This window comes from Haliotis asinina, chromosome 8 (assembly GCF_037392515.1).
Source record: "Haliotis asinina isolate JCU_RB_2024 chromosome 8, JCU_Hal_asi_v2, whole genome shotgun sequence".
Classification (NCBI taxonomy): domain Eukaryota; kingdom Metazoa; phylum Mollusca; class Gastropoda; order Lepetellida; family Haliotidae; genus Haliotis; species Haliotis asinina.
Genome location: NC_090287.1, coordinates 18,711,815 through 18,725,024, shown reverse-complemented (window position 1 = coordinate 18,725,024; position 13,210 = coordinate 18,711,815). Strand labels below are relative to the sequence as shown.

At 41.0% G+C, this 13,210-nt stretch overlaps 1 protein-coding gene across 3 annotated transcripts in view; it reads right to left on the bottom strand.

Moving 5' to 3' along the window:
- The window catches only part of LOC137295121 (delta-like protein D), a 157,169-nt gene that overhangs the window by 45,709 nt on the left and 98,250 nt on the right, over positions 1-13,210 (bottom strand). For all 3 annotated transcript variants that reach the window (XM_067826440.1, XM_067826441.1, XM_067826442.1), the window contains one exon: positions 11,746-11,807. The gene's annotated coding sequence lies outside the window, so the exon portion shown is untranslated. The remainder of the gene's footprint in view (positions 1-11,745; positions 11,808-13,210) is intronic.

The window sequence follows — 13,210 nt, the reverse complement described above, 5'->3', positions numbered from 1 at the left end:
TATGTGTAAACAGCAAAAGGCACCACTTCAAGATCTGTCTCATATATCTGCCAAGATCTGTTGACAGATATCAAATCGTTTTCGAGTTGTGCTCCGGAAACGAAGCCCTTTCCTCCATTTTGAGACTAAGTCCGAACTGTTTCCATGGAAACCGAGAAAATGATGAATCCCAAAAACCTGTAAATACCAAAAGGCACCACTTTGGGGTCTGCTACAAACCTTTTTACTGACAGATATTCGGACGTTTTTGAGTTTCCGGAAACGAAACACACCTCTCACTTTTGAGACTATTTCCGAAACGTTTCCATGGAAACCGAGAAAATGATAAATCACAAAAACCTGTACATAGCAAAAGGCACCACTACAGATTCTGATTGATATATATATCTACCACGTTTTGCAGAAACATATTGAGTTTTTGAGTTCTGCTCCGGAAACGAAGCCCACCCCACCATTAGACTAACACCAAAATGTTTCTGGAAAAACAAAAACAAAAAAATAAAAAATGCCAAAAATCTGTAAATAACAAAAGGCACAACCATAGGTTAAGATTATTATATCTATCAAGTTTGGTCTAAAGATATTGAACGGTTTCTGCTCCGGATACAAAAGGATTACGGACGGACGGACAGACTGAGGAGGCGTCGACTATATCCCCTCCGCATTGCATGCCGGGGGGGATAAAAACGAAGACCATCCGGGAAGGAGTTCATCGATCTCATAAGATAAGAAACTAGAACGTATGAAGCCAGTCGTTCCACAAAACGATCTTAGCGCGAAGACTAGTTTAGCTCAGACCTACGGCATCCGTAGAACGTCTCCTCGTCATTACACGTTATCGAGGGTGATGCGCCGACGCTGCGAGGATACGCTGTACGAGGAGGCAGGCAGAGGGCTAATGAAGCAATTACTGTCACCTAACTATTTTGCTGTACGACGGATAGGAATAGGGGAAAATGATATAATGTTCTACCAGAAGGATATGTCATGTTGGCTTGGTCTGTGTATTGTCAAAGGTACTAATGCAAAAACAGTTTGAGATCAGCACATACCCCCCCACCCCCACCCCACTCTGCGGAAATATCCCAGGGATACTTGTCCGTGGCTGACTGGATGCTGTGGCAACAATGTTTCGAAACAGTAGAAATATTTAGATTTAGTTGCCGACACTCATGCAAATCCATTCCGATTATTCACTTATTTCCTCTTCATGCAAAAAGAAACAAACATCGACCCCACTAACTTGCCGCAGAAATTACGAAGTCAAACGTCAATGGGTCAACTGTGGCAGGGTCTCTTGCCCTGAATTAAGCTCAAACATTAAGTTCATTTTGCTAACGCAGTCATGTTGCCATGTGTACAAACAACAAAGACGACATAGCACCCTCTTGTCACACCCCGACATGCCCTTGCGATCTCCACGACGGTCTTTCCCCATTCTCCCAGACGTCGTGTTGGCTCTGAATGTTAGCGCGTTTACCTTCACACATGTAATAGAAAGTTGTCACCCAAGTATGATCTAATTGGGTAAATGCACAACTTGTAATGGAAAGCGAAGCGGAATAGGAGTTCAGGTTCAAAAAGCGCGTTTCTTATACAGGTGATTCACAATTGAAAACTTCCAAACATGCTTGTCAATTTTAAAATCAACATTTTTTTTCTTCCCCGTTTTGACCAACCATGTTTTGTGAACAAAGTCAATGTTAAAAGAATGCAGAAGTACACAAAAGCTGGGAGGAAACCTACTGCCTTCGTGAAATCTAAGTTATTTTCTCCTTGGTAGATTGAGTTTACATACAAATCGTAACACTTAATGGTGGAGATAAGTGTTGTCATCTTCACTTGATAATTATGTGTCGTCACATTATTAAATGATACGAAGGGTCTTTAACTATATGACTAACATCGCTAGTATGCACCTTATACAAACACAGTCATAGCTCGCGATACATGCAACAACTTTTCACTGTGAGACTGGTCCGGAAGACTCAAATTACAATAATCATTTACCATCCACTACAATTTACATTATATTCACAGGAGAGTTTATGGACTTTTAAGTCGTACGATTACGAGTTATTGCCTAGCTAAACAACTTTCGAACATGTTGATCAAAGCCAGAATATGAACAAACGGGTACGAACAAACTCCGACATATTTGGGAGACGTTGCAGATCACGTGACCTGTCTACGCGCATTGTTTCGGCTAACTCAGCAATGCAGCCTTGAGTCGCGCCCAAATCGGCACACTTTGCAAATCTCCATCTCAAATTGAAGTTAATGCCAGCGTTATCCTAACTAATCTTTATGAATACTTTCGCCAACACAATGGTAGCAGCCATTCGACTGTGCATACGCATCTTCTGCCCGTAAACAAGATGGCGGCCTCCTGCCAAGGAGTGTGCAAGGAGACATCGCGTAAACATAACGTGCATTCGTTTAGTATTTTTTCTAAGTTGACACAACATAGAAACTTATAAACAGGAGCAGATGAAATAAATCGTAAAGATCCACAAGTAGTAGTACAACCAAACAGTTAAGATTCACTAGGATCACGGTCATCCAAGACCATTGATAATGTTGCAAACGGTACATTTATAGAATATGAAGACCTACGTTTTGAGTAATAAAAATAAGCAACGTCCAATCATTTCATATTAGAATAGTTAATATGCTGTGCCATAGTAACTGTAATGTGAAAGAATAACTGATAAACTTCTTATGAGTGGTTGGCATACGCACGCAAACAGAAAAAAATGTAAAATGCCTCCTTTATCACGCTATAAAATGAACAAAATGAAAACAAAATGTAATAATTACTTCACTGTGGCTTTAAGAAATTGATTGATAATCTAAACAATGTTCATGTGGGCATTTGTGTTAAGACATCTTAAATGACATACATCTTCTCAATATCAACGTTAGGTTGGGCGTATAATTTAACAGAAAAGGAGTGTTATCACGTACGTGGCCGACATTTCTTATTTTCTCTGTCTGCGTATGTCACGGGGCAGTTAAGCAATGGTTTAAACAGTGCTCCCCTTGTGAGCACACCACGCTGGACAAACCAGCCAACAATGTTCTGTACCTGTTGTCAATTGTTTTCCCCAGGTGAGATGTCTACATGAAGAAGTTCCCCTAACGACGACCTATACCAGCATATCCTGAAAAGCCCGTCCGCCCAAGCTGTTGGTGCGAAAGCTGCTCCATGAAGGGACAAGATTCGTGTGTGGTAGCATATAAATATCATGGATCAGATAATGTCTTTTGGTCAAGTTTCAGATTGAAATATAGTCTGCTGTATAACTGACTTTACGTAAAATTATTTCATTATTTTGCGTTTTTACTTGTTTTTGTTTTTTTTTGTTTTTTTTTTTGGTTGGTTTGGGTGTGTGTTTTGGGTTTTTTTTTGGTTTTTTTTGTTTTTGTTTTTTTTGGGTGTGTGTGTCTCTGTCTGTTTTGATAGTGATGTTCATGTTCAAACGTTCATTTCTAATTTTAAGTTCACTCTTTAGCTTTGATCACTTTATGATGGCGGCAGATAACGAAGGCTGCCATACGCGCACTTGCTCATGCAAATCGGCACCTATTTCTAATACACATGCCATATTTATCACCATTCTACCTATGCTAGATGTAATTCCAGAACTTAAACAGTCAATGGTCCCATTTGCCATGTTTGTTTGAACCCATGCCGACGAGCCGGAGGTCTAATAATAAGCAGGTAAATATTCGCTCAATGTAATTAGTCTAGTGTTATGATGAGCTAATTCCTACGCCTTCCGTTGCTACTGTCCTCACAGATATTTGCACATGCGCAGTACATGCACCAGATTCTCCGTGCCGCTCGTCTGGGATGGTCATCGTTGGAAATATTCCCTTGGGGGGTTTTTGGGGTTTTTTTTTTTGCCTTTTTTCTGATGCCGTTTTTGATCTTCTATTGCAAGAGATTTCCCAGCGTCAAAGGTTGGACAAGTTTAAACAACGTGGCAGCAGATCATCTCCCTATGTGTGGGCTCCTTGCAAACTGTTGTCACATTAAACTTTATTGTACTTTTTCCCTTCGTCCCATGAAAAGTGTTATTGTAGCGAAGCCTGTAGTCAGTAAACACGCAACTCGGGATGAAACAAAGTGGAATTCCAAACATCGGCGCGCTCTAAAGCAGCAGTTGTCAAACACAGCATGTATAGCAAACACGAGCGTGTATCATTTCGCCTATTGTTTCACCTTAAACAAATAGCTCTCCACAGAAAGGGATGTGATCTCGTAGCGCCGTTTGTTCGGGTCCTCGGCCCAGCACTAACGGTATGTCAGCCATCTCTATCGCTAATAGGGACTTTCTGTGACAATGTCGACTTTTTATAACCCGGTTTTTAACGCGTGTGAAATTCAAATTTGAGATCTAACCAATTTTTTAAAACTATGGATCGTGTGGAATCAGATCGGTACTTCAGTATTCAGCTGGCACCAGAGTTGTATGAACTCATTGTCAGTGCAAATATTTTCATTTTAAGATGCCAGTTATGTATCATCTGGAGAAAAGTATATCCGTGGTTACCTGTGACAATGGGAAAGTTTAAAGTTCTCTTTGGAAAAAAATGAACTCTCTGCAGACTGTTTGTTAGGCCATACCAGGAACTTCTAACGAGTCAATTTCACAGGTTGTATTAACCCCAAAGAGATTATATTATAACTTCATTGTGTTACAGAGACGGTGTGAAAAAGACCATATATCGAAAATCATATTGGACCTTCACAACAACGAGTTGACCAGAAAACCGGACCAGCAATTTAAGGTATTTCCGGCAAGTAAATCATACATCTCCCGTCATCTTTGACTTGTCAAAATGCCGCCAGGATAAAAGAATCGTTATCAAGATTTAATCGCATCCCTTGCATCATTGACAAAGGCAATGCATTTTTAAAGCTGGAAGCTGTACGTGTAAATGCAATGAGAAGAATATGGTCTCTTCCCGGAGAATGTCACGACTACTGCTGTTGCCAGACATAGGCTTGGCTTGGTACCGCCACCATATGCCAGCTGGTGAAAAATGGTTCCACTTACAATGTTGTCTCCTGCGAATATTTCACATTGATCTCCAATAGCAGTTTGATACGATCTACAACTTTCTGCAGATCAGTGGAATAAGAAAGCCCATTAACTTAGTCATGGTTTCTCACACTGTTGCTTAAATGACGAAAGGATTTACAGATATCGGCATTACTGCCATTTACACTGTTGTCTAGTAACTAACGAAATACACATAATGCTGAATAAAATATTTGATTAACGGGGCATTTGGATGTTTAAAGTACATTACGTATGTTTACAAGTCCATATGACAAATTATCCGTGAAGCCATATTTAAGGGACTCGCCATATTGTAGGAGTTAGTGTCAGAGACGTAAGATAAAGCATAAGGGGATTGTGAACCAAATGGAGTTATCTCCCTTGGAAACGGAAATGTCGCGTCCATAAACCGGTTACTGGTATAAAAAAAGCCACAAAAGCCAAAGTTCTAACCGCATAACGTTCCAATAATAATCATTGACCACAACCCATCTGTTTACACGCCCTGGTACTCTAACGTAATACGCACGTACCCTGCATTAATCAGCAGAAATTGTGCATCTGACTTTGACATAAAGCAGTAATTCAATTACGACCCTTTGTTGGTACTTTCCCACGCAGGAGGTAGGTTTTGTTTAGATGAATAGCTGCCGTTGCCATGCGCATGCAATCAACTTATCGACATACGTCAAGGTCTTCTACGGTAGTTTAAATATTGAAAGGACTATTACTCCATCTCGGTGTATAGGTTACCTTTGAACATGGTCCACAGACTGCAGTATTTATGGAAAACAATTCTCTTGGGTTTACAAGACGTTGCTGAAACTACAGCCGCGTCACTAACATGGGTGGTAGACAATTGCTGTTTTATTGTTTTTGGTTGAATTGCGCCACAGACGAGCTTGTGATAGAAACTAATAGACGTGATGGTATTCATGGATTCTGTGAAGGACTGGTGAAAACAAAGAAACGCGAGTTAATAGCTGTCAGTTATTCCGAGGGCTGCAGTGTAAGTATAGTAGGTGTGGGTGGAGTGATCGACCATGTTATTCAAACATTGGGATCATTTTTCAGTGAAAAGATACTGACTAAACATTTACCCATGTAATGCGAGGCGTTCTGTTCCAAAACTGGATACTATTTAACAGATTATTCAGTCACACAATGTGTAAGGTTAAACAGCATAAAAGTAATATCTGAACCACGCTAGTAATAAGGAAACCTCAATTTCAGTGAGTACAATGTCCATTGTTAAGTGATGACAAGGGCGTGTAGTGAAATTGGTATGACTTCTGTTGGGATACCACTCACAAAATGTTCTGAAGAAAAAACAAATTAATTTGAGATTTTCACATCATGTTAGTTCTCTTGGCATTATAACTAGTATGATTTTACTTCTTTTAATTAGTATTTGAATAAACTCTTAAGGGCTTGTACGATCGACTACAAACAGAAATATTTCACAGACGTTGGGCCATTATACTGGACTAATTATTTTACGATGCCTATCACCACATGCGTATATGTTCATTTATACAGCGTTATTGTGACGGTCAGAGTGCGAAAGTGCTGTTTTCAGTCTTGTTGATGACATTGTCAGTCAGGAAAAACAGTACAGGGTCCAAATAATTGAACAGACAATTCTTGACCGTAAAACAACAATTGGGAGCAATCAGTTTGGTCAATAATTCATCCAGGTCGTCCATTAGCTTAAACAGACATGATTTGTCAAAGATAACTTTCGTTTCATCTCAAAGGACAAGCTCATAAACATCATGGCGGCGTGGAGAATGAAAGCCTTACACGAGAGGCACGTGCATATAGGACAGTGGCCTTTGAAAAATACATAATGGACGCCAAGAAATGAGCGCACGTGGCCACGTCGTAAATGTGACGGATCAGGGTGGTCAAAAACAAATCGGGCTCATCTAGAAGTGATGACCCCTATATTTTAGATGCGCAGTCTTTCAAAGAATTCTAATTTTGTTTTTTCAGCTGTCTAATCTGATTTGCCACGAGTGGACGCCAATTAGGATGGGCATCGTTAATTGACAAATGGTCAGTTAAAATGGACATCCATCGAGTTCGAATCGCCATATCTTTGACGAGGAAAGAACAAAGTACCCAGTGAGAAATTTATTGCATACCTTAACCAACTTAAGCTGAATTAAGGTCACATAAAAATATTCATGTTTCTCATCAGGTTTTCAGAAAATAATGAGTCGGGCGGGGGGATTTTATGTTTACATTTTATTCTATTTTATGTCCCAAACCCCTTGATTTTTCTGTGGCGATTTACACCGTTTCTCCTACAGAAAATAAAAAAAAATAGAAGTGCGAACAATCAATGCACATTATGAGCGTCAAAGTTGAAAAGAGTAGAAAAACATATCAGGGTAAGGTCGAACTTTTGGGTCGGGCTGTAATGAGAAACAAGAATATTTAAATATATGGTCTAAGTATCGCTTGGTCAGGTCGCGAAACAAGTGAAAATGAATTTACTCACAGTAAGATCGAATTTAGAAACACTCATCTTCGAGCCTATCAAAAGTAGCCATTGTTCAGGCGTCCACGACAACGATGTCTATCCCTTGCCAGGCAGCAGATGCGTCGTAAGACCTGTAGGTCTCGGGACCTATTTTCCGTTAATCCTATCATTTCATGGGAAGAAAATATTTTGTCGTCACATACAAGTCAAACCTCTTTTGATCGTTATGCCCTCGTTGCCGCATGTATGGCTGTTAATCCAGCGTGACTTCCCTTAATACATCACACATCATCCCTGAACACTATGCCGACTTAACCTCTCCGCCAGAAAAGCGACCTTAACAGTGAACTGGAACTACATAAAGCATCTATATATACACTATCTTCTCGAGTGATACAATGTTTCCTCTAAATAGGCACCTACGTGTATGCATGAGAAATATATGAAAGCCCTTATAGAAATTCACGTCGCCGTTGAGATCTACCTGTACCAATTATTCACTGTGGAAACCACAGGTGCTTGTGACGTACACCTGAAGTGATGAGGTCGGAATAATACCCACAACGTTAAGTAACACTAAAGAATATGTGTCCAGGTACGTTCCCACGCTGTGTCGGGAGGCTGCAGTCAGGCGTTCAGTCTCTACGATGTGCTTCTCACTGTGGTTACACCCAGTAGAGAGTTAAACGAGGTGGAAATCGGGGACGGAACTGAAATGCATGTCCGCACACAATCCCCGTTCCACAATCTGATCGCGGCCCCATATGCATCGTCAGTCGATTTTCAGGCACGACCTGTTTACAGTGAGTGAGAAAGTTTAGTTTTACGATGCTTTTAGCAATATTCCAGCAATATCACGACTGGGGACACCATAAATGGACCTCAAATGTACCCATGTGGGCAATTGAAACCGGATCTTCGGCGTGACGAGCAAACGCTTTAACCACTGGGCTACCCTACCGCCCCTACGACATCATCAAGGCTCAGAATCCTGTGCGCAAAAGGGACTCTCACGTGGTACGCTTTTACCAGGTGGATGAATGCTGAGTGAGCGGGTGTTGTTTACGCCGCTGTCGAAAATGTAACAGTTCTACCTATCTTGGGACTCAAACGTCAGAGGCACACACGCCGAAGTGATTGTAATTTAACGTTATGTGGATGGAGTTAATTGCGTGATTGAAAGCATGAAATGCTATGCAAATATTAGTAGCTACCAACCGATTACATGTAACCTGCTCGTAAAAGAAAATACACTAACACCCGATTCTTTCATGCCACTAAGTTATTCTGTAATGGCACGCCAGGTTTACTGCAGGGGCCTTCAATAAGACCTTATTTCGTATAAAATATCAAGTAGCCAGTAACTGAAACAACTAACACCACCTCGTACGCCTAGAAGAGTGAGTTTTTGTTTACGCCGCGTTTAGCAGTATTCCAGCAGTACCACGATAGGAGACACGCCGAAGACCCGGGTTTGATTAGGTACTATGTGTGAAGCCCATTTCTGGTGTCCTCAGCCGTGATATTGCTGGAATATTGGTGCAAGCGTCGTAAACGTGAAGTCACTCATATGATGTCCACTGTCTCCAGCTGTCTTGAGTAAAGACGTGAGTGAGTAAGGTTTTACGCCATTTCAGCAATGTCACAGCGGAGGACAACACACATTGTACTTCTGTGGAGAATCGAACCCGTTCTTCGGCGTGACGAGCGAACGCCTTAACCACTTGGTTACCCCACAGCCCCGCGCTATAAAGATGCCGGCACTTGCACACAAGTAGGGGGTCGATCTCCACGCATAGCGTCACAAGCAAAAACATTTTAAAAATCACCCAGATCTGAGCAACATCGGTGTTGTCGGTCGCCTCGACTCAATAATATAAGTTAAGGTTATCTACACTCCCATTATCCCATCATTTCATGGGAAGCAAATATTTGAATATCACATACTTGACAAGTTCCTAACGTTAACTACACCCTCGTTGCCGCATGTATGGCTGTTAATCCAGCGTGACTTCCCTTAATACATCACACATCATACCTGAACACTATGCTGGCTTAACCCCTCAGCTAGAAAACCGACCTTAACAGTGGACTAGAACTACATAAAGCATCTATATATACACTATCTTCTCGAGTGATACAATGTTTCCTGTTAATGTTCACCTCCATTCACGCATCATCAGAATTGAAAGCCTTTTATAGAAAGATTAGCTACAGCGAAAACTGAAATGATTAAATTGATATCTGGATGAAAGATTTATTTCCTAGCTGAGCCTAAACTGCACTGTGTTAAAGTAAAGTGCAGCAGACCATAGCCTATATCTGTCGGTGTTCTCATGATTACTGCATACTATGTAAATGAACTGCCAATAAATCTCATACCACATACCTAGTGTGTCCCTCTATTCCGTCAATTACCCTATACTACATACAGTAGCTTTGCTTCAAGTCTGTACTGAATGCTGAGCTCATGGATGTTAAATCTAGTACAGTAAGTCTATCCTTAGGAAAAGCAAATCTAGATAATCGGAGAGGACCCCAGTCTGTTATTTATTACCATTTTCAGATATTTTCATTCAACATCATAATTTTTACCTTACCGACTTAAGCAAGTCTATAATACACTTTTGAGCGTAGATTATAGTATAACCTCAATTTCCCATATACACTGGATTTGATTAAAAAAGTAGATCGTCATACATCCAGTGTGCCTCTATTTCGTCAACTGCCCTCCTAAGTGGCGTATAGTCAAGTGTGGTGTAGTTTAGTATACTCAACAGCAAAACAAATGCAAGTTTCGAAAAAAACGAAATCTCATAGAAGTGTTCGTTTTTATGTTTTCTATTTACAAAATGGACAACGTTGCGTTTCTTTACCAGTTCAGCATAAACAAAAACTACTGCGCACGCAGAGGTTTAAGAATCGCATGGCTGTTCGAAAACATTAATGCAGCAAATTTCTATAAATTGTATGCTTGTTATAATTGCCATGTCAATTCTGGTAAGAACTAACCGAGTTGCCGTGCCAGTGAATGCCTTTCATCCATCCAACACCTCTAACAGTCTTTTAGCCCGATACAACTCTTGGGAATCAAAGCGAAGCGTGCCAAGTGGTACCAGCCCTGGAACCCCATATATATTCCTTGAACCAAGTCAAAAGCAGAACGCAGGCACATCTTTGATAACTGTTGTGCCTTTTAGACATGCTTCTAGACCAGAGAAACACAAAACATGTCATTATAGGGAATGGTATTAAATAGTATAAGAGCCAGCGTAGGTTTCTAATTCTTTCACAGATGACATCGATCAGGGGCTGGAGGGGAGGAACTTGCCAATTAGGAGTGCAAACATTTGGCGGAATTACTGTCTACACCGCCTTCATCACAACAGACGACTCAGGGGCTCTGTGTATTTTCATAGACATTGAATCAGGTGATAAAATGTCCCAGCACGTTGATAGAGGTCGAGATTAACCATTAGACGAGGCTAAGTTTGGTCAAACACTTCCGCTATACTTGGGATGAACCTATCCAATTAGATGCATCCTCGCTTTTTGATTCGAGCATCCTGTAGTTTGTACTGCTGTTGGCGGTTAGCATCGCCGTAATCAGACCTTTACCTCGTCAAAGAGGAGGCACACGTCCCATTCGCCCAAACAGAGGATGTGTTGTTAGGTTACGGTCAAGACGCTGACCAGGTCGGCAACTTAGTAAATATTTAAACTGACCATACAAAGAAAGGAAAACTCAGTTACTTCATTGTAAAATCGGGTTCAACGCAAAGGCCACTTAGGAAACAAACGGCTTAGGTGGGAAAGGTTGGCTTTAGTTACTACATAAACAGCTTGTCCAGCTTTGCTGACTTCTATCTTTTTATCATAAACCAATTAACAGTTGCGATGATACAAATATGACAATGCTGACAGCTAAAGGTCAGTTAACCTTAGCACATACCTGAAAAAAAAAATATTTTTAAAAAATAAAATAAAATACCTACCGCCATTTAATTTGCTGTATGTGCTGGCACGTTCGCGTTAGTTCAATTGACTTTGTATGTTATTAAGCCATCCTAAAATAATCAATGTTTTTTTCATGAATGTTTTATTAGGTGATAAATGGATTCAAGACGGTAGAACTAAATCCCTCAATTATGAGAAATGGAAGGAGACAAAAAAGGAAATACTCACCAATTGAGTAGTTTATCGATCAGTCTCCGAGCCCCAGAGGGGTCCTTCTAGCAGAGTATCCACTGGAACAGAGACAATTAACCGTCAGATTTAAGGAAACAAGACTGAATGTGTCTGATTCACACTTATCAATCTCTTGTCCCCGAATAAACCTGTCCTCCTTCAGTCCCGCATGGTAATTGCGGTTACCTGGCCTTCGACCAAATTTGAGGTGGACACCCTATAGTGAGCTTTCTTTCACATTCCACATCTGTCATAGAGAGTCAGTCAAACACAATGAAGAATACATCCAAACTATTTACGCGATCCCGGGGTTGAAAACAGTTGATAGGGCAGACAATGGATGATAACGGGAAATTACGAAGAACCGCGTTTTGAGCGTCAATCAGAGAAACGGTATATTCCCACGCTACCGGAGCTGCATGAAGAGAATGCTAACAGTACACCGAGATTTTCCTTCAAGTCGGGAGGGGGCGCTGCGCTCGCATCCGAAGCACAAGCAAGCGAGATTGGAGCCACAGCGGCACAAACACGAGCGGAGGACACAAACGAGTTCTTTAAACATGGGAGCTTTGTCTACAATAGAAGCAATACTAATGACAAAACAAAGCAGAGATCGTGTGCACCACTGTGTCCAACAAGCTACTTGTAGGTTCAAGTTTTATTTAACGCAATCAGATACTGAAATTTATCCTCCATAACAAATTCCTTGAGCTCCCTGGAGACAAGATCTGAACGGTATTGGCCGTCTAACAGTTTTCGTCTGCTCTCCTATCTTCTAGGCCTCGGGGATCACTCGCCGCACGCGACTTGAGCAACAGGATCTCCCGGAAAACTGTTTACCTGATAACAACACGCCACATATACCATCATTTTCCGATATCTGCGTGTCCCTTTGGGTGTCGTCTGCCCGACCGCCCACTGCAGCTTAGGACCGCCATCATGGCTGTAGTAAGATTAATAATTGATGTCCACAGAGAGAAGTCAACCCGATGTTCAGCTTACTTCAAGACACTTATACGTCCAGAAACACATGGCGTAAGCAGAAGCCAACCACTAACAGTGGGTTATTGAGCCAGACGCGCTAATCAGATGCATAACCATTCAGATAGCTAACTGGTTCTGCAAACCTTCTTCCTATTAAACTCCGTGACGTAACCGAAATATTTGTAGTTGTTTGAAATGGCACTGAAAAAAACATGCTTTGCTATAATACTTAGGACCCTGTTTGACACAAAGGTCAAAAATTAACAATGACTAAAAGGGTTAAGTGAACTCACAAACATAAAATCACTCCAAACCAATCAAATGGATTCGATGATAACATATCATAAAGCAGGCCAGTTTGAGTTTGATCACGGTAAGAGAATGGTCACTTTTAAACAAGTCCAGTATACCATCGTCAAACCCTGTGGTACATTATTCCGGTCGAGCAACAATTTCTACGAATAACAATCGTGGCAAT